Below are 20,673 nucleotides of genomic sequence, written 5' to 3' on the forward strand. Positions count from 1 at the left end.
TTCTACCAAAATGTTCAGGACACATCACTCCACGCTCCTCAGAAAACTCCAGTGGTTTCCCATCCATCTCCACATCAAACAAAAACTCCTCACAATTTGGTTTTAAAGCACTCCACAACCTTGCCCCCTCCTACCTCACCTCACTTCTCTCCTATAACCCAGCCTGCACGCTTCGCTCCTCTAGTGCTAATCTCCTCACTTTGCCTCCATCTCGCCTGTCTCACCGCTGATCCCTAGCCCAGGTCCAGCCTCTGGCCTGGAAATCCCTCCCTCCCTCCTCAAATCCGACAATTACTCTCCCCACTCTTCAAAGCCTTACTGAAAGCACATCTCATCCGAGAGGCCTTCCCAATCTAAGCCTCCCTTTTCCTCATCTCCCACTCCCTTCTGCCTTGTCCTGACTTGCTCCCTTTGCTGTTCCCCCCTCGCAGCCCCAAGGCACTTATGTACATATCTATAATTTTATTTATTTATATTTATGTGTGTCTCCCCCATTCGAGAGTGTACATCTGTTGTGGGCAGGGAATGTGACTGTTTATTGCTGTATAATACTCTCCCAAGACCTTACTATAATGCTCTGCAAACAGTAAGTGTTCAATAAATGACTGAATAAATGAATGAATTGCACACAGGCTCTCAATAAATACTATTGACTGATTAATTTACACATGTGTAATATGACTGCTGAACTTGCTAGAGTTGAGGATTTAGATGACTATGCTGGATTCTCTTAAATGTCATCTTGCATTACAATTTTCAAACTATTTAACCATTTTCATTTTTAATTACCTGGATGATTTCTTCCCTTTTATATAAATGTACATTTTAAAATGCAGCTGCTAAACAAATTGATTGATTATTCAGGAGAGAGAAAGGGGAAACTAAGGTAACATTGCAGGGAGGTGGGTTACAGTAATGACTGAGAAAATAAATTGGGTTTAAGGGAATTTTGACACCCGGATGCTCCCTTTACATTATGTTGTACTCTTCCAAGCACTTAGTACAGTGTTCCACACACACAATATGCACTCAATAAATACAATCGATTGATTGATTGAGTAGGGATGGATGAGGCTTCCCAGAGGCAGAATTCCAATCAATTGTATTTATTGAGCGTATTTTTAGCTGTGCATTTGGTTCTTCGTTTAGTCATTGTGTCCTGAAGAGTTTGTACTGCTTTCTGCTTAAGAGTTTTTTCTTCCTCCGTCTGTCATTATCTGTAAATAATTTTTGTCTGTGGTTAGAGCATGGATCTGGGAGCCAGAAGGACCTGGGTTCTAATCCTGACACTGCCACACATCTGCCGTGTGACCTTGGGCAAGTCACTTCACTTCTCTGGGCCTCTGTTCCCTCATCTGCAAAATGGGGTTTAAGAATGTGATCCCCATGTGGGACAGAGACTGTGTCCAACCTGAGTAACTTTATCTTTCACAGCACTTAAAACAGTGTTTGGCACACAGTAAGTGCTTAACAAGTACCATAATAATAATAATAATAATTCCCCACAAAACCATGAGTTCCTTAATGGCAGAGAACACACCCCTTGTATCATCATCAATCGTATTTATTGAGCGCTTACTGTGTGCAGAGCACTGTACTAAGCGCTTGGGAAGTACAAATTGGCAACATATAGAGACAGTCCCTACCCAACAGTGGGCTCACAGTCTAATCTAGAGAAGCAGTGTGGCTTAGTGGAAAGAGCACGGGTTTGGGAGTCAGAGGATATGGGTTCTAATCCTGGCTCTGCCACTTGTCTGATGTGTGACCTTGGGCAAGCCACTTCACTTCTCCATGCCTCAGTTACCTCATCTGGAAGATGGGGATTAAAACCGTGAACCCTATGTGGGGAAACCTGATTACCTTGTATCTAGCCCAGCATTTAGAACAGTGCTTGGCACATAGTAAGCACCTAATAAATACCACAATTATTATTATTATTTACTGTTACCCCAACTGCTTAGGAAAGTGCATTCAGTGGGTGCTAAATAAATGCCATTGATTGATTGACATGGTTCCACTTTAAAGGGATCATATGAAGGTTTTGCATAAATTCACAAAATCTAGACCATTCATATAGGAGGAATAAATGCCACCTCAAATGCAAATGGTATTGCTTTTTTTCCATCTTCTCATGCCAGCCCCCTTCCAACATTTTGCAGACATCCTGCTCTCCAATCATTGCAATGGCATGCGTGAAAGTGTAGTGTGAGCCATAATTCTGATTACTTAAATGTCATCTTACATTTCAATTTTAAAAGTATTTAACCATTTTCATTATTTAAGTACAGGGAAGATTTCTTCCCCTCTATTTAAATGTACAGTTTAAAATTCAATTGCTAAACAAATTGATTGATTATTCATCAGATAATTGTGACAGATCATGTCATCAATTATTCATCTTTCCTGTGAGAGAATGGTCTATGGGCAGAATAATATAAACTGCAATTAATATAAAGCACTATTGGATTTCATACTGATAATCCCTTTTTAAATTACAATGGTTGCAATTAAATTGAATGGAAATTAAAATGAGAGTTGTCTGATTGAGCTAGGAGTAATGATTGTATGTAATCGGGCTAGTTCCTATTCACATTCAGTGACATTAACAACATATTTCCTCCCTGGAATGTTTTCTATTTTTCTGCATCCATTACTCCTATCAAGTACAAGAATGCTACAAATGACTTCTATCTTTTCAGAAGTTATGAACAGTAACCACACAGCAACATTACAAAGAGAACAACTCAATGCTTTGAAATGTAATTTCTAGTTGTATTTCTTACCTTTTTTAATAATTATTTTGAGAGAGATAAATGGAGCTTCATCTGTTTTGCTATGCGGGAGTTCTTTGGGATAGTATACTTATTCAATCTATTTTTGCATCTTGATTAATATTGGATGGAAATTATCATCCAATGAGACTAGAATGGCAAACTCTGAAGGTAGATATTGTCCAGGATTATCCAGATGATTGCTTCAGATGGTTCCATGACAGTCTATAGAGTCATAATAATATTATTATTACTACATTATAATAACAACAATAATAATGATAATAATGATTGTGGTCTTTGTTAAGTGCTTACTATGTGCCAAGCACTGTACTAAAATAAGCAGACTGAACCTGGTCCCTGACCCACATGGGTAGGAGGGAGAACAGGTAGTTAATGCCCATTTTAAGGGTGAGGAAAGTGAGGCCCAGAGAACTGAGCCCCACTCAGCAGGCAAGTGGCAGAGCTAGGATTAGAGCCCAGATCCTCTGATTCCCAGAGCCATGGTCTTTCTGCATTCTAGCCATTTTTTGGGTCACGAGCTGTCACGGCACCTCCTAGGCCCATGTGTTGACCACATAAGACTTTTTCATGGATATATTTTCTTTACTTATAGGGCCCCTCCTCTTCCCCCTGCCTGACATGAAGCTCCCTTAAACGTCCGTCCCAGCGGCCGCCCAGCATCCTCTGCCCCACTAGCTCCTGAATCTGGACGTGTTCCTTGACCCTGAATTCATCCTGAATCATCAGCTTTCTTTTTTCTTCTTGCCCCGTCATGGGGGTCCCAGTCCTCCCCTTTCGCATGCCTTCCTTGCAGCCCAGATCTCCCAGCTCTTAAAAAAAGCAGTTTGGGATGGCTGGCTGGGAAAGGAAGGTGAGGTCTAGGCATGGTCTAGTGGATACCGCACAGGCCTGGCAGTCAGAAGGACCTAGGTTCTAATCCCCGCACTTCCACGTCTGCTGTGTGACCTTGGGCACTTAACTTCACTGTGCCTCAGCTATCTCATCTGTAAAATGGGGATTAAGACTGTGAGACCCATGTGAGACAGGGACTGTGTCTAATGTGATTATCTTGTATTTCACCCCAGTCTTAGAACAGTTCTTGACGCATAATAAGCACTTAATAAATACCATTATTGTTATTAGGAGCCCCAGGGATGGGGGAAGTAGAACTGTCCCAGTCATGGAAGGCCTCGGTCTGTTGGGGGGGGCTCACAGGGCCGGGTTTGGGATGCATGGGGGGAGGAGGGGAACAGGGACTGTGAGCCCATCTTTTAGACTTTTAGTCAGTAGGGACCGTCTCTATTTGTTGCCGACTTGTACTTCCCTAGTGCTTAGTACAGCGCTCTGCACACACAGTAAGTGCTCAATAAATACGATTGAATGAAGAAGGGAGGTGAAGGAGGGCTAGTATGTTTTAGGAGGCCTAAAAGCGCTCTTTTAGACTGTGAGCCCACTCTTTTAGACTGTGAGCCCACTGTTGGGTAGGGACTGTCCCTATATGTTGCCAATTTGTACTTCCCAAGCGCTTAGTACAGTGCTCTGCACATAGTAAGCGCTCAATAAATACTATTGATGATGATGATGATGATGTTTTGAGTAAAGAAAACAAGTACCTGAAAACACTTTTTGTGGTCCTCAGAAGGCGTCTAAAAAATTCTAGTGTGCATCGACTGGAAGCAAAGGACACTTTTTTGGATCTGGGCCAGCTTGGTTGTCATTGTGTTTGTAGAGGAAGAAATTCTTTCATTATCTGGGAGGAAGTTGCAAAATGGACTAGAAATTTACTTTTGTCTTGCAGTTTGGTAACCAAAGACAATTATGTAGTATACAAATAAATGTTTGTCCCCTTAATTCCGCTCTGCATATAGGGGTGCTCAACAAATGCTCGTCATGTAAATATATGGGCGCAATTATTTATTTTGACCACACTAGTTGTAATTATTTTTGTTTGTCTTCTCTGTCAGAACGTAAGGTCTTTATTTTGTACTTCTTCATTCTGTACTTTCCAAGTGCGTAACAGCATACGACACCAAGTGGACACTCAATAAATGCTACTACTACAACTACAATTGATACTACTTCACTCCCCCCACCCCACTTTCCTCTTCTCCCACTCTCTCCTGTGTTGGCCACATCACCCTGACTTGCTCTCCTTGTTCACCCCCCATCCCAGCTCCACAGCACTTATGTATGTACCTGTAATTTATTTATTTAATGTCTTTCTCTTCCTCTAGACTATGATGGGCAGGGAATGTGTCTGTTTATTGATATATTGTATTCTTCCAAGCGATCAATACAGTGTTCTGCACACAGTAAGTGCTCAATAAATACAATTGATTGAATGAATGAATACTTCTCCTCATCGTCATCCTCTTCTTCCCCGCTCCTCTCATTCATTCATTCATTCATTCAATCGTATTTATTGAGTGCTTACTGTGTTCAGAGCACTGTACTAAGCGCTTGGGAAATACAAGTCGGCAACATATAGAGATGGTCCCTACCCAACAGTGGGTTCACAGGCTAGAGAGGGGAGACAGACACCAAAACAAAACATGTAGATAGGGGTCAAAATCGTCAGAACAAATAGAATTATAGCTATATGCACATCATTAATAAAATAAATAGAATAGTAAATATGTACAAGTAAAATAAATAGAATAATAAATCTGTACAAATATATACAAGTGCTGTGGGGAGGGGAAAGAGGGAGGGCAGGGGAGGATGGGGAGGAGGAGAGGAAAAAGGGGGCTCAGTCTGAGAAGGCCTCCTGGAGGAGGTGAGCTCTCAGGCTTTGAAGGGAGGAAGAGAGCCAGCTTGGCGGATGTGTGGAGGGAGGGCATTCCAGGCCAGGGGAAGGATGGGGCCCCGGGATCCATGGCGGGACAGGTGAGAATGAGGCACAGTGAGGAGGTTGGCGGCAGAGGAGTGGAGGGTGCGGGCTGGGCGTAGAAGGAGAGAAGGGAGGTGAGGTAGCAGGGGGCGAGGTGATGGACAGCCTTGAAGCCAAGAGTGAGGAGTTTTTGCTTGATTCATAGGTTGACAGCCAACCACTGGAGGTTTTTGAGGAGGGGAATGACATGTCCAGAGTGTTTCTGTACAGAGATAATCTGGGCAGCAGAGTGAAGTATAGGCACTGCACACAGTAAGCACTTAATAGATATTATTACTACTACTACCCTAAGTCCTCATTTCCCCTACTCCCTTTCCCTTCTGCATTGCCCTTGCACTTGAATTTGTACTCATTCACCCCACTCTCAGCCCCTCAGCACTTATGTATATATGCATAATTTATTTTAATGTCTGTCTCTCCCTCTTGACTGTAATCTCCTTTTTATGGTATTCGTCAAGCACTTTCTATGTGTCAAGGACTGCACTAAGCGCTGGGGTCGATACAAGCAAATCGAGCTGGGCACCGTCCATGTCTAACATGGGGATCACAGTCTTAATCCCTATTTTACAGATGAGGAAACTGAGGCACAGAGAACTGGAATGAGAACTGTAACTGTAACTGTGAAGTTAAGTGACCTCCCCAAGGACACGGCAGACAAGTGTCAGAGTTGGCATTAGAACCCAGGGCAAGGTTCCTTCCTTTTGGGCAGGGAACACGTCTACAAATTCTAATGTACTCTCCTGAGTGCTTAGTACAGTGCTCTGCACACAGTAACCTCTCAATAAATCCATTCATTCAATTGTATTTATTCAGCGCTTATTGTGTGCAGAGCCCTGTGCTAAGCACTTGGGTCACTGTGCCTCAATCTCGCCTACCTGAGAAGCAGCATGGCTCAGTGGAAAGAGCATGGGCTTTAGAGTCAGAGGTCATGGGTTCAAATCCCTGCTTTGCCAATTGTCAGCTGTGGGACTTTGGGCAAGTCACTTCACTTCTCTGTGCTCAGTTACCTCATCTGTAAAATGGGGATGAAGACTGTGAGCTCCCCGTGGGACAATGTGATCACCCTGTAACCTCCCCAGCGCTTAGAACAGTGCTTTGCACATAGTAAGCGCTTAATAAATGCCATCGCTATTATTATTACCTCACCACTGACTCCTCACCCATGTCTCGCCTTTGTCCTGGAATGCCCTTTCCTCAAATCTGACAGACACTTGCTGCCGTCAAAGACTTATTGAAGGCATATTTCCTCCAGGAGGCCTTCCCTGACTAAACCCCAGCTTTTCTCTTCTCCCACTCCTTTCTGTGTTGCCCTGACTTACTCCCTCTCTTCTTTCCCACTCCCAGCTCCACAGCACTTATGTCTGTAGTTTATTTTTTTATAGTAATGTCTGTCTCCCTGCATCTAGACCATAAGCTCGTTGTGGGCAGGGAATGTGTCTATTTATTGTTGTATTGTACTCTCCCAAGTGCTTAGTAAACAGTGGTCTGCTCACAGGAAGTATTCAATAAATACGATTGAATAAATGATGAACGAGAGTACAATACAGCAGTAAACAGACATATTCCCTGCCCACAACAAGCTAAATTACTACTACTACTATTACTACTACTACTGCTGCTACTGCTAGTCCTCCTCCTCCTCACTCTCGGCCTCAAGGCTGTCCATCACCTTGCCCCCTCCTACCTCACCTCCCTTCTCTCCTTCTACAGCCCAGCTCGCACCCTCTGCTCCTCTGCTGCTAACCTCCTCACTGTACCTCATTCTCACCTGTCCCGCTGTCGACCCCCGGCCCCCGTTCTCCCCCTGGCCTGGAATGCCCTCCCTCTGCACATCCACCAAGCTAGCTCTCTTCCTCCCTTCAAAGCCCTACTGAGAGCTCACCTTCTCCAGGAGGCCTTCCCAAACTGAGCCCCCTTTTTCCTCTCCTTGTCCCCATCACACCCCGCCCTGCCTCCTTCCCCTCCCCACAGGACCTGTATATATGTTTGTACAGATTTAATACTCTGTTTTACTGTACATATTTACTATTCTATTTATTTTGTTAATGATGTGCATCTAACTTTATTTCTATTTATTCTGATGACGACATTTGTCCACATGTTTTGTTTTGTTGTCTGTGTCCCCCTTCTAGACTGTGAGCCCATTGTTGGGTAGGGACCATCTCTATATATTGCCAACTTGTACTTCCCAAGCACTTAGTACAGTGCTCTGCACACAGTAAGTTCTCAATAAATGCAACTGAATGAATGAATACTACTATTACTACTACTGCTGGAAGCAGAGGTATAGAACAGCTTCCAAAGAATGAATGTCTGCACCTTTTGGAGACTTGGATAAAATAGCCGGGCTCCATGCACATACTTTGGAATATGTTTTTCATTTAATTGACTTATGTGTAGTGTCGCGGTAAACTTCTCTGATTTTCACAAAGCTCTGCTTTGCAGTCAACCTCCTTGGGGCCTTTCGTGGGGCTTAAGGAGGAAATGCAAGTTTTATGCTTTTTTACTCAGTCATCTAAAAGGTGCATTGTAGCAGAACTCTAATTACCTTCTATGAGGTGTCGACGATTAGGTAAACTGAGGAAGTCACAATTCCCCAGATGAGAGAAGCTTTTCAGTGGATGCTTACAAGGCACCTTGTCACTTTCAAAGGTGCCAGTTTCCCAGTTGCTCTTTAATTAACTGTCAAAGTTAGCATATTGGTAAAAACATACAGCCTTCTAATTTGTCAAAGAAAGGAAGAAATCCACTTCTGCTATATATCTCTAAGCTTGAAAGAAAAGTTGCTTTAAGGCAGAAAATGAGAAACGAGTTCTGTCCCTTTTTATAGACCTTCAGACTGGACTAGAAAAGATTTTTGAGTCAGCTTAATGCTTTCTAGAGGTTCCTCCTTGATTGTTTTGGAAGAAGAATACAATATCAGATCATTTTTCAAAATGCATTAGGAAGTGCTTCAACTGATTGACCAGTTTCAGCTCACTGCATTGTTTGGGGCTGATAGAGTATTTCCAGGCCAGGATTCCCATCCTCCATTGAAAGGAATAATCACTCATCATTCAATTTTATCTATAGGATCAGGTCTCTCTCCCTTTCCCTCTGATTGCATGCCTCAAAACTACACATGCTGCTCTTCTTCAGTCCACCTTTGTGTCCTTTATACACATCTTAGAGGTCTCCTCTTCCTTTGTCTACTGGCCAGATTGCCTTTGGTAATCTAATCAGTGGAAGATTGTCAGAATTAGTTACCGACTAGCAAATGGAAAGCGGGTCACTTGAATGTCTCCCTAGGTCTCTGAAGACATATATCAAGTGCTTTTCAAATCCACCTGACAGAGATGAGGGATGAGGGAGAGAAACAGAGATTCATTTTTAAGTGAAGGTGACACCCTTTTAGAAATCATCTTGCTTTTAAGAGCCAAAAACTCTTAACACGGATAGTTAGGGTATGTTTATCAAAGTTTTGGAAGGGCGCCGGTGTAGTAGATTCATTCATTCAATCGTATTTATTGAGCGCTTATTGTATGCAGAGCACCGTACTAAGCGCTTGGGAAGTATAAATTGGCAACATATAGAGATGGTCCCTACCCAACAACGGGCTCACAGTCTAGAAGGGGGAGACAGACAACAAAACAATTTATTGGGTGCTTACTGTATGCAGAGCACTGTACTAAGCACTTGGGAAGTACCATACAACAGGATAAGTAGATGTGTTCCCTGCCCACAACGAGCTTGTGGGATTGTGAACTGTTTTGGATGGCTTGGAAAGGTTCGCTAAATCTGTAATGACTGTAAAAATGATAATAATGTTGAGGCAGATTCTCCCAGGGGAGTCGTATTCCTTATGAACTGCACTACCTCTTTCAAGCCAGTAGGAAGCTAGTTGGGTAAGCGCTTAGTACAATGCTCTGCACACAGTAAGCGCTTAATAAATACGATTGATTGATTGATTGATTGAAAAGTCTGCTCCATGACTAGCCCCTTTCTGGACTCTCAAAAGATGTAGCTAGCTCTCAAAAGCTGGCAGACAAGATCTTGGTACAGGAAGCTGACATTGCAATATCAGCTCCATTTCAGTTTTAAGCATACTCAGATTCATTACATGGTCTCATTAAATAGCTCAACAAAAACCTGTTAGGAAGAGATCTGTAAAGACAGGACGAGATCATTTCTTATGTATCCAATGGAGGAAAACTTGCATCCGTATCACAGGCTAAAGAGAACTGTACTATACAAATTCATCAGTATCGTTTCTAGGGAGAAGGGGCTATCTCTTTCTTAGGTTTTTCCTGCCTGTGCCTGTCAAGATAAAAATTTAAGGGCAATTCAAGGATTTACTCTGGAAGTCGCAGCCTAAACAAAGCTTTGCTTTACTGAGGACGGTACAATTAGCGCTTACTGGTATGGGTAAAAACAAATCTAGAGCTCGGGCATTTTTGAGTAGGAAGGTTCAGACCCATCAGTTTTTTCTCTAATTCTATTTTTCACGACTTGGTTAGATTTTCATTCCCTCTGGATTGAGAAAGGGAAAGCCCTACTGGTATTGCACTTGGGCTGGGTGATATAATCTCACGGCACTGCTACAGCACTGGGTTCTAGAAGCACAAAATCGACCCAGCAAGGCTACAGGTGAGTTCAGTAGATGAAGCAGATCTGAAGTCAGTTTTCTTTTATTCATTTATTGGTCAACATTATTCTATCTGCCCTATTAAGGTGTAAATTCCTTGTGGGAAGAGAACATATCTCCAGTTCTGTTGAATTTTCTCAAACGATGAGGTCAGAACTGTACAGCTTGCCCGTGAGTGCTCGATAAATAACTTTACCACTACTATCCTTCTCCAAGAAGGAGTCTTTTACTCTAATCCCCTGAGACAATGGAAAAAGTTCAGAGGCCGGAATGATAAATGGAATGAAGGACTGATTTGTGAGAGAAAAGATAAAAAGTGATACATATGTAGAGGATGGCTATAGGATGATTAAATGGAAGGAATCAGTGTGGTTTAGTGGATAAATCACTGTCCTGGGAGCCAGAGGACTGGGGTTCTAATTCCAGCTCTGCCACTTGCCTGATGTGTTGCACTGGGCAAATCACTTAACTTCTCTGTGTATCAGTTCCTTCAACTGCAAAATCAGGATTCAAGCTATTCTCCCTCATACTTGCTGGCGAGCTCCATGTGGGAAGGGGACTGTGTCTCACCTAATCAACTTGTATCTACCCCAGTGTTTAGACTGGTGTTTGACACATAGTAAGCACTTAACAAGGGTTGTGAACTTGGGGAAGGCAGAGGGAAGGTTTAGGATGTGTACAGCTAAGAATGACGGGAGGATCAGAGAAGCAGCTTGGCCTAATGGGTAGAGCATGAGCCTGGAAATCAGAAGGACCTGGGTTCTAATCCTGACTCTGCCACTTCTCTGCTCTGTGACCTTGGACAAATCATTTAACATCTCAGTAACCTAATCTGTAAAATGGAGATTAAGATTGTGAGCCCCCTTTTTTATTATGGTATTTGTTAAGTGCTTACTATGTATCAAGCACTGTTCTAAGCACTGACGTATATATGAGTTCATCAGGCTGGATATAGTCCCTGTTCCACATGGGGCTCACAGTCTAAGGAGTAGGGAATAAGATTTAATCCCCATTGTACAGTTGAGGAAACTGAGGCACAGAGAAGTGAAGTGACTTGCCTGAGGCAACACAGCAAGCAATCAGTAGAGCCGGAATTAGAACCTGGTCCTTTGACTTCCACGCCTAGGCTCTTTCCACCAGGCCACACTGCTTTTCACCAGTAGAACTCTGCCACCACCTCCTACGTTTTACAAATCAAGGCATTCCCTGTTATGTGCCAGGAAAGAAAAAAGGTAAATTTGGGGAGAGGGCAAGCGGGGGAAAGGGGAAGGGTTTGTTGTCAAACAATGAGGATTCATAGGATAAAAACTGTTCCATGCAGAAAGATCACCTGTTCGTATTTCTCTAGTTCAGAGTGGTATAAGAGAGGCAGCAGTATTCATTCATTCATTCATTCATTCATTCAGTCGTATTTATTGAGCGCTTACTGTGTGCAGAGCACTGTACTAAGCGCTTGGGAAGTACAAGTTGGCAAAATATAGAGACGGTTCCTACCCAACAACAGGCTCACAGTCTAGAAGGGGGAGACAGACAACAAAACAAAACAAGTGGACAGGTGTCAAGTCATCAGAATAAATAAAAGTAAAGCTAGATGCACATCATTAACAAAATAAATAGAATAGTAAATATGTACAAGTCAAATAGAGTAATAAATCTGTACAGATATATATACAAGTGCTGTATAGAGAAGCAGCGTGGCTCAGTGGAAAGAGCATGGGCTTTGGAGTCAGAGGTCATGGGTTCGAATCCTAGCTCCACCACATGTCTTCTGTGTGGCCTTGGACAAGTCACTTAACTTCTCTGAGCCTCAGTTCCCTCATCTCTAAAATGAGGATTAAGACTGTGAGCTCCACGTGGGACAACCTGATAATCTTGTATCCCCCCCAGTGCTTAGAACAGTGCTTTGCACATAGTAAGTGCTTAACAAATGCCATTATTATTATTAATATTATTATAACTGTAGGCTCTGGGCCAGCTTGGCCCTGTAGTCAGTGATCAATGCTATTGTCATTGTCATTTGCAGCATGGACTGTATCCAACCTGATTATCTTGTATCTACCCAAGCAAGCACCTAGTGTAGTGTCTGACACACAGCAAGCACTTAACAAATAACATTAAAAAAAGAACAAAAAGGACTAATGTCGGGAACATTTCTGACCCAAAGATCTAGTTCATGGACTTACTTTAAAATCAATGATAGCCATTGTTTAAAATTGTTAGCTGATTTATAGGCACTGGTCAAGTGCCTTCTAGATTGTCTGCCTAGCCAGGAAGCCCAGGGGATCCTTCAAGGGTGAGGTGGGGAATTGTCTTGGTGGTGCTGGTCTACTACTCTGTTCCCCTCCACTTTCATTCCCCCTTCTCCAAAGAGTTGCGGACGCTGAATGCCTCTCTGGTAGCAGGGGCGGCAGTGACAGTATTATAATAATAATAATAATAATGTTGGTATTTATTAAGTGCTTACTATGTGCCAAGCACTGTTCTAAGTGATGGAATAGATACAAGGTTATCAGGTTGTCCCACTTGGGGCTCACAATCTTGATCCCCATTTTACAGATGAGGTAACTGAGGCCCAGAGAACTGAAGTGACTTGCTCAAAGTCACACAGCTGACAAGTGGTGGAGTAGGTATTAGAACCCATGTCCTCTAACTCCCAAGCCCGAGCTCTTTCCAGTAAGCCATGCTGCTTCTCTGGAAGCCGTATGGAAGAGAGGGTGAGAGCAGAGCATAGGCCTGGGTGTCAGAAGGACCTGGGTTCTAATCCCGGCTCCACCACATGTCTGCTGTGTGACCAGAGAAGTCATTTCATGTCTCAGGGCCTCACTTACCTCATCTGTAAAATGGGGATTTAAGAGTGTGAGCCTCGTGTAGGGCAGGGACTGTGTCCAACCTGATTAACTTGTATCTACCCCAGGACTTAAAACAGAGCGTAACACATAGTAAGCACTTAACAAGTACCATAATTATTATTAATTATAATTATTATCGTTTACCAATTGATCAGTGGTATTTATTGAATGCTTACTGTATGCAGAACACTATACTAAGCATTTTGGAGATTAAGTTCAGTGGAGTTGGAAGGCACCATTTCAGCACATTGACTCCCCTTTCCCTTTTCTTCTTCCTCCTTCTTCTCGCCCTCCTCCTTTTCTTCTCTTTCTCCCTGCCTCTTTTCCTCTCTACCTCCATATCCTTCTCCTCTGCGTCTCAAGCCTTGTACAGTCAAGGCTTCCAACCCCATTCCTCTCTTTTCCTCCTCCACTCCCTCAACCCCTGCCTCATTACCACCCTCCAAATTTGACCCCACTCTCGAAGGAAAAGTTGGTCCCTCTGCTTGGGGAAAGAGCCGTACGCAGATGAAAATATCCTAGGATGCTTCACCATGTGTCTGTTGTGTGACCTTGGTCAAGTCACTTCAATTCCCTGGGCCTCAGTTACCTCATCTGTAAAATGGGAATTAAGACTGTGAGCCCCATGTAAGACATGGACTATGTCCAACCTGATTAGCTTGTATCTACCCCCAGGCTTAGAACAATGTTTGACACATAGTAAGCACTTAAATGCTATCATTATTATTAACTCCCCCTTCTAGACTGTGAGCCCATTGTTGGGTAGGGACTGTCTCTATATATTGCCAACTTGTACTTTCCAAGCGCTTAGTACAGTGCTCTGCACACAGTAAGCGCTCAATACAATTGAATGAATGAATGAATGAACTCCAAGCTTCATGGGATGAGTAGACTTTGTAGAAATGCAATTAAGAAACTATATTGACAGGCCCCTGAGAAAATCAGTTGAATTTATTGAGCACTTATGGCGTGGAGAGCACTGTACTAAGCACTTAATTGCAAAAGCGTGGGCTTGCGAGTTAGAGGATTCATTCATTCAATAGTATTTATTGAGCACTTACTGTGTGCAGAGCACTGTACTAAGCGCTTGGGAAGTACAAGTTGGCAACATAAAGAGAGGGTCCCTACCCAACAGTGGGCTCACAGTCTAGAAATCTGGACTCTAGTCCTAAATCTGTCACTTGTCTGCTGTGTTACCTTGGGCAAGTCACTTCACTTCCTGTGCCTCAGTTCCCTCATCTATAAAATGAAGGTTAAGATTGTGAGGCCCACCTGGGACCACCTGATTACCTTGTACCTACTCCACTGCTTAGAACAGTGCTTGGTGCATAGTAAATGCTTAACAAATACCATTATTATTATTATTAATAATAATCCCTGACTTCCTGCTTGGGAAAAAGCATGCTGAGGGGTCAGTGTTACCTGGAAAAAAGGCCAGGCCTCCAAGCTCCAGAGAGGAGGAGAGGACTCTAGGACTAGATGGCCTTGGGAGCTTCAGGTGTTTCAGGAGAGGAGTCCTCCTCTCAGCTGTAAGGAGGTCAGAATTAGGCCTGCCTGTTTGGGAGGTGGAATCAGCTGAGGCCACGGGGCTGGGATTGATATTCTAGGCTGTGGGGTGGTGGAGAAGCCATGCCCCTATGTAAAAGGTCAACCTTATCCTAACTCAAGAGCTGTGCTCGAGCCCCTTTATAGAACCCTGGGAATTCCAGAAGCTCCATCTCCATTCTGCTTGGTCTCTTCAACACTCAATTGTTTATGGCCACGAGAGAAATCAAGCACATGGGTAAGTGTTGGCTGCAGATAATCCCCCCACCCCCCCCAAATCTTTATCAAAACTCAAACTTCTAACTCCTTTTCTTTTTGCTAGAATAATTATAGCAGGTCAGGTTGACTTGATTTTTACTTCTTTTGAAAAGTTGAAATCATCTACAAATTGGATCACCAACTCCTGAATAATTGGGAGTAGATTCCCGGAAGCAGGGAGACCTAGTGGAAATAGGCAGGCTTGGAGTTGGACAACTTGGGTTCTAATTTGGTCTCTGCCCCTGGCCTACTGTGGGACCTTGGACAAGTCAATTAACTTCTCTATGCCCCAGTTCTCTCATCTGCATTGTCAACTGTGAGCCCACTGTTGGGTAGGAACTGTCTCTATATGTTGCCAACTTGTACTTCCCAAGCGCTTAGTACAGTGTTCTGCACACAGTAAGCACTCAATAAATACGATTGAATGAATGAATCTGCAGAATGGGAATTCAATACCTTTTCTCCCTCCTCCTTGAAATGCTATCCTTCTACTTAAACTGAGAGCCTCATATGGAACAGAGGCTGAGTCCAACCTGATTATGCTCTACACACAGTAAGTACTCAGTAACAACTATTAATTGATGTATCCATCCCTGTGTTTAGTATAGTGTTTGGTACATAGTAAGTATTCAACAAATTCTATCATTAGTGACAGAGTCTGGACTATTTCTACAATTCAGTGTATTTAGTTGCTTTTTTTTCTGCAGATTTCTTCTTTCTCCATTCAGGTTCTTTAAGAGAATGTCTGTTATATTGTATTCTCCAAAGTACTTAGTACAGTGTCCTGCACACAACAAGAACTCAGTACAATAGTCTAGCCTTCCCTCAACAAAACCCATTAAAACTTTCCTGTTTGCTTAGTGATAGGCCATCTTTCATTAGTCAATCAGTGGTATTTATTGAGTACTTACTAGGTACATAGTACTATACTAAGCAATTGGGAGAGTGAAATACAACAGAATTAGCAGATACCGTGCTTATCTTTGAGAAATTCTAGGATTGCTCTTTTACCAAGGTGCTGACCATCACTGTTGCATTTGTGTGTTTTTCCTTAATTGGCAAGTGAACCACAGCAAAATACTATTTGAGTAGTTAAAGTACTTTTACTTTGCTGAATGTGCTGGTTTTCCCATATGGCCCTTTTCCCAAAGGGTACATGGATCCTGGTTTGAAATGAGATGCTCATGCTCATTTGATGGTGAAACAGTTTTTAAATCTCGTTGCTAACTTCTTTACAAGCTAATACTATTATTAACTTTTGGTAATATCAGTGTTTGGAGAAGGTGGTGGCTCAGTGGAAAGAGTATGGGCTTGGGAGTCAGAGGTCATGGGTTCTAATCCCGGCTCCGCCACTTGTTAGTTGTGTGACTTTGGGCAAGTAACAACTTCTCTGTGCCTGTTACCTCATCTGTAAAATGGGGATTGAGTGTGAGCCCCACGTGTGGCAACCTGATCACCTTGTATCCCCCCAGTGCTTAGAACAGTGCTCACACATAGTAAGCGCTTAAATACCATTATTATTACAATTTGGCTGTGAGCCCCACGTGGGGCAATCTGATCACCTTGTATTCCCCCAGCGCTTAGAACAGTGCTTTGCACATAGTAAGTGCTTAACAAATAATTATTATTGAGCACCCACTGGCTGCCATGTGATATTTGTGGTACTTATGAAGAACAAAGCAAAGTAACTTATTTTCTTCCCAAATGTAGGGAACATCCCTACCAACAACTCTGCATTGTATTTACCAAGTGCTTAGTACAGTCCTCAACGTGCAAGTGCTCAACAAATAACATTCATTGATGTGAGAACCAATCAATGAGTGCTTACTGTGTGCAGCGCACTGTACTAAGCACTTGGTAGATGACAATATTAGCATGACCTAGTTGGAAAGAGCGTGGAACTGGAAGTCAGGAAATCTGGGTTCCAATCCTAGCTCCACCATTTGCATGTTGCATGACCTTGGGCAAGTCGCTTAATATTTCAGTTTCCATATTTGTAAAATGGAGCTTGAATACCTGTTCTCTTTCCCCTTTCTCCCCCAATTGCCAGCTGTGTGACTTTGGGCAAGTCACTTCACTTCTCTGTGCCTCAGTTACCTCATCTGTAAAATGGGGATTAAGACTGTGAGCCCCCCGTGGGATAACCTGATCACCTTGTAACCTCCCCAGTGCTTTGCACACAGTAAGTACTTAATAAAAGCTATCGTTATTATTTAGACTTTTAACCACCTTTGGAACAGGGACTGCTTCTGATCTGATTGCATGTGGTAATTGCTTAGCAAAAAATACCACTACCATTTTTATTATTATTAGACTGTGAGCCCGTTGTTGGGTAGGGACCGTCTCTATATATTGCCAACTTGTACTTCCCAAGTGCTTAGTACAGTGCTATTTATTAAGTGCTCAGTAAATAGGATTGAATGAACTATTATTTTTATTCTTTGAGCTTCCCTGGTACTTAATGTCATAAGACAAGTTCCTCATCAGCACTCAAACTCAACCACAGCAATTCTGTACAGATCAGCTCACCCCATTACTTAAGCATTTACTTTTATCCATATCAATTTTTTTTCTTGTTTTATCTGTAAATTATTCTCTATGTGTCTCCTGTTAGATTGGAAGTTCTTTGAGGGCAGGGAAATGTCTATTAACTCTATTGTATTCTTCAAATGCCAAGTACAGTGCTCTTCCCAGAAGACTAGGCACTTAGCAAGTTATTGATTAATATCACAACAGTGATTTAGACTGTGAGCCCCATGTGGGACAGGGACTGTGTGCAACCTGATTGTTGCCAACTTGTACTTCCCAAGGGCTTAGTACGGTGCTCTGCACACAGTAAGTGCTCAATAAATACGATTGATCTTGTATCTACCCCAGTGCTTAGTACAGGGCATGGCACATAATAAGTCCTTAAGTACAATTTAAAAAATGATATTTCTAAGTGGTATGAATATCTGAATAAGTTATTTATAGGAAGAAAAACACCTTCCACCTCCTGACTCTGTATTTTAAGATAATGGTGAGAATTTCCAGAAGAACCTGAGTTTCCAACGCACCAGAAGTTAGACCCTGAAATGTGACTCAGCAAGTGTGATTTACGTCTTGAACCTTTGCTCTCCACTGTGAAAAGAAAACACAGTTTTTGCTGAATATGGGGAAAGTTCAGAAACTTTTATACGGGGGTGGGGGGTGCAGTGGAGGGTGCTAAACTGGTGAGCAAAGTTCATCATTTTGGACAAGTAAAGCTTTCTCAGGATCTGTTTGGCTCTTCTACCTCACTCACTTTTTCCAGTTCTTAATCAGTGGTATTCCGGGCTTACTTTATGCGCAACACTGAGTTAAGCACTTTGGAGAGTACATTACAGTTAGTAGACACGATCCATGCTCTCAAGAAGTTCATTAACATGGTGTTCAGAGAGTCATTTTCTTCACAGGTCTAATTATGCAGTGGAAGTAAGGATTTGGGGATTCATCTCCTTGTATCCAAATAATGTGGTCATGACATCACTGATGATAATTATGGTACTTGTTGAGTGCTTACTATGCTATGCTCCTCCTCCCTGCCCCACAGCTCTTGTGTACATTTGTACATATTTATTATTCTATTAATTTTATTAATGGTGTGTATGTATCTATAATTCTGTATCTAGTTTGGTGCTATTAATGCATGTCTACTTTTTTTTTTTCTGTCTCCCCCTTCTAGACTGTGAGCCCTTTGTTGGGTAGGGATTGTCCCTATCTGTTTCCGAATTGTACTTTCCAAGTGCTTAGTACAGTGCCCTGCACACGGTAAGTGCTCAATAAATATGATTGAATGAATGCCAAGCATTGTTCAAAGCACTGGGATAGATACAAGATAATCAGGACACAGTCCCTGTCCTACATAGGGCTCACACTCTCAAGTGACTTTGGGGAAGTCACTTAACTTCTCTGTGCCTGTTACCTCATCTGTAAAATGGGGATTAGGACTGTGAGCCCCATGTAGGACAACCTGATTATCTTGTATCCTCCCCAGTGCTTAGAACAGTGCTTGGCACATAGTAAGTGCTTAACAAATGCCATTATTATTAATCCCCATTTTACAGATGAGGTAACTGAAGCCCAGAGAAGTGAAGTGACATGCCCAAGGTCACACAGCAGACATGTGGCAGAGCCGGGATTAGAACTCAGGATCTTCTGACTCTCAGGCCTGTGCTCTGTCCACTAAGCCACACTGTTTCTCATGTTGTGCCTACTCCAATAGCCACACATTCAAAATGTGTGCAGATTGATGCTGTGCAGATGTGTTCCAGATCATGTGCAAAGAGCCCTGAACCATAAGTCTTTTTGCATGGTACTGATCTTTTTAGCAGGACTCAACCAAAATTATCCTATTTTGAAATCTTTACAGAGAAGGAAATTCCACCTTCCTTCTATGTTATGTGGTCTACCATGTCACAGTACTTCCGGAGAGGAAACATACATGTGTGGGCATTCAGTGTGGATGTATATAACATCTTGCAATCACTGGTGTCATCTTTGAGCCCAACTGACAGCTCTCCCTTTAACTGTACAGAAACATTGATCTCATCCTATACATAAATGCCAATCGACAATCAAAGAAAGACTTCCATAATCCATTTTGTTTTGTTCTACTTTCTCGTAATGGTAACACAAAGTAATAAGTAATTCAGTCAGTCCTATTGAGCACTTTGTGCAGAACACTGTATTAAGTTCTTGGGCAAGTACAGTATAACAGACACATTTCCTGCCCACAATGAACTTACAGTCTAGAGGTATTGTGTGGTATTAAACAGTTACTGTGTGCTCAATCAGTACTAAACACTGGATTTGTTACAAGAGAATCAGTTTGGACACAATTCCTTTCCCTTATAGAGGCTAACAGTCTAGGAGGGAGAATAGATATTGAATCCCCATTTTACACATGAGGAAACTGAGGCATACAGAAATTAACTGACTTGCCCATGGTCACACAACAGGTAAATGGGGGAGCCAGGATGAGAAGTCTGAGCTCTTTCCTCTAGGCCATACTGCTTTACACTTGACTAGAAAATCTTTTCAGCAGGTTTTATTATCTTCCTGTAGCTGTACAACTTTTTGCCTTACCCATCGATATTTGTATCTCCAACTGCTGAAGGGAAGAGATGAGACCACACAGGGAGGGAAAATCTTTTACACCCGATGTGGAAAGGATTGTCAGGTGTGCAATGGCCCCATCAGTCACTTTTTCACACACCAATAAAAATCTCATTAGTTGTGTTCTTCAAACCCAAAGGGTATATATGCTCATAATAAACTCACTTTGGAATCATTTACCAAAGAGCTCATGATTTAGCAGAAAGTCAATTGTAGTTTTTGTAGTTCCTGGATAAATAATTCTCATAAATACCATTGATCCTATTCCCCTGTTAACTAAACCCCTCAACTCCACCAGGCACTTCTTGATAGTCAAGACCTACAGCTCTGACCACCTGTTTTTTACTGGGCTCAGTGAAACAATTAGTCATTTTCCCCTTAGTTACCTGCTGCTCCACTGAAGAGCTAGCACAGCTGGAGCTGAAACAATCCCTGAAGTGCCACTCCTATTCCCTTGAATTCCTTGAGCTTCTACACTCTGATTACAAAGGAGATGGGAAAAGTTATTCAATTCCAGGAACTACTCTTCCATGAGAGCCTCAACTCCTTACTCTTGTACTGGTGGGAATACTGAAAAAAACTGTAAGATGCCTGTTC

General features: G+C 42.5%; 1 long non-coding RNA gene across 2 annotated transcripts in view; it reads right to left on the reverse strand.

The window, feature by feature from the left end:
* Positions 1-2,826: 2,826 nt before the first annotated feature.
* The window catches only part of LOC119923286, a 42,164-nt gene continuing 24,317 nt past the window's right edge, over positions 2,827-20,673 (reverse strand). For both annotated transcript variants that reach the window (XR_005448810.1, XR_005448814.1), the window contains exon 3: positions 2,827-2,996. This is a non-coding gene — a long non-coding RNA (uncharacterized LOC119923286). The remainder of the gene's footprint in view (positions 2,997-20,673) is intronic.

Source organism: Tachyglossus aculeatus, chromosome 2, assembly GCF_015852505.1.
Source record: "Tachyglossus aculeatus isolate mTacAcu1 chromosome 2, mTacAcu1.pri, whole genome shotgun sequence".
NCBI classification, from domain to species: Eukaryota; Metazoa; Chordata; class Mammalia; order Monotremata; family Tachyglossidae; genus Tachyglossus; species Tachyglossus aculeatus.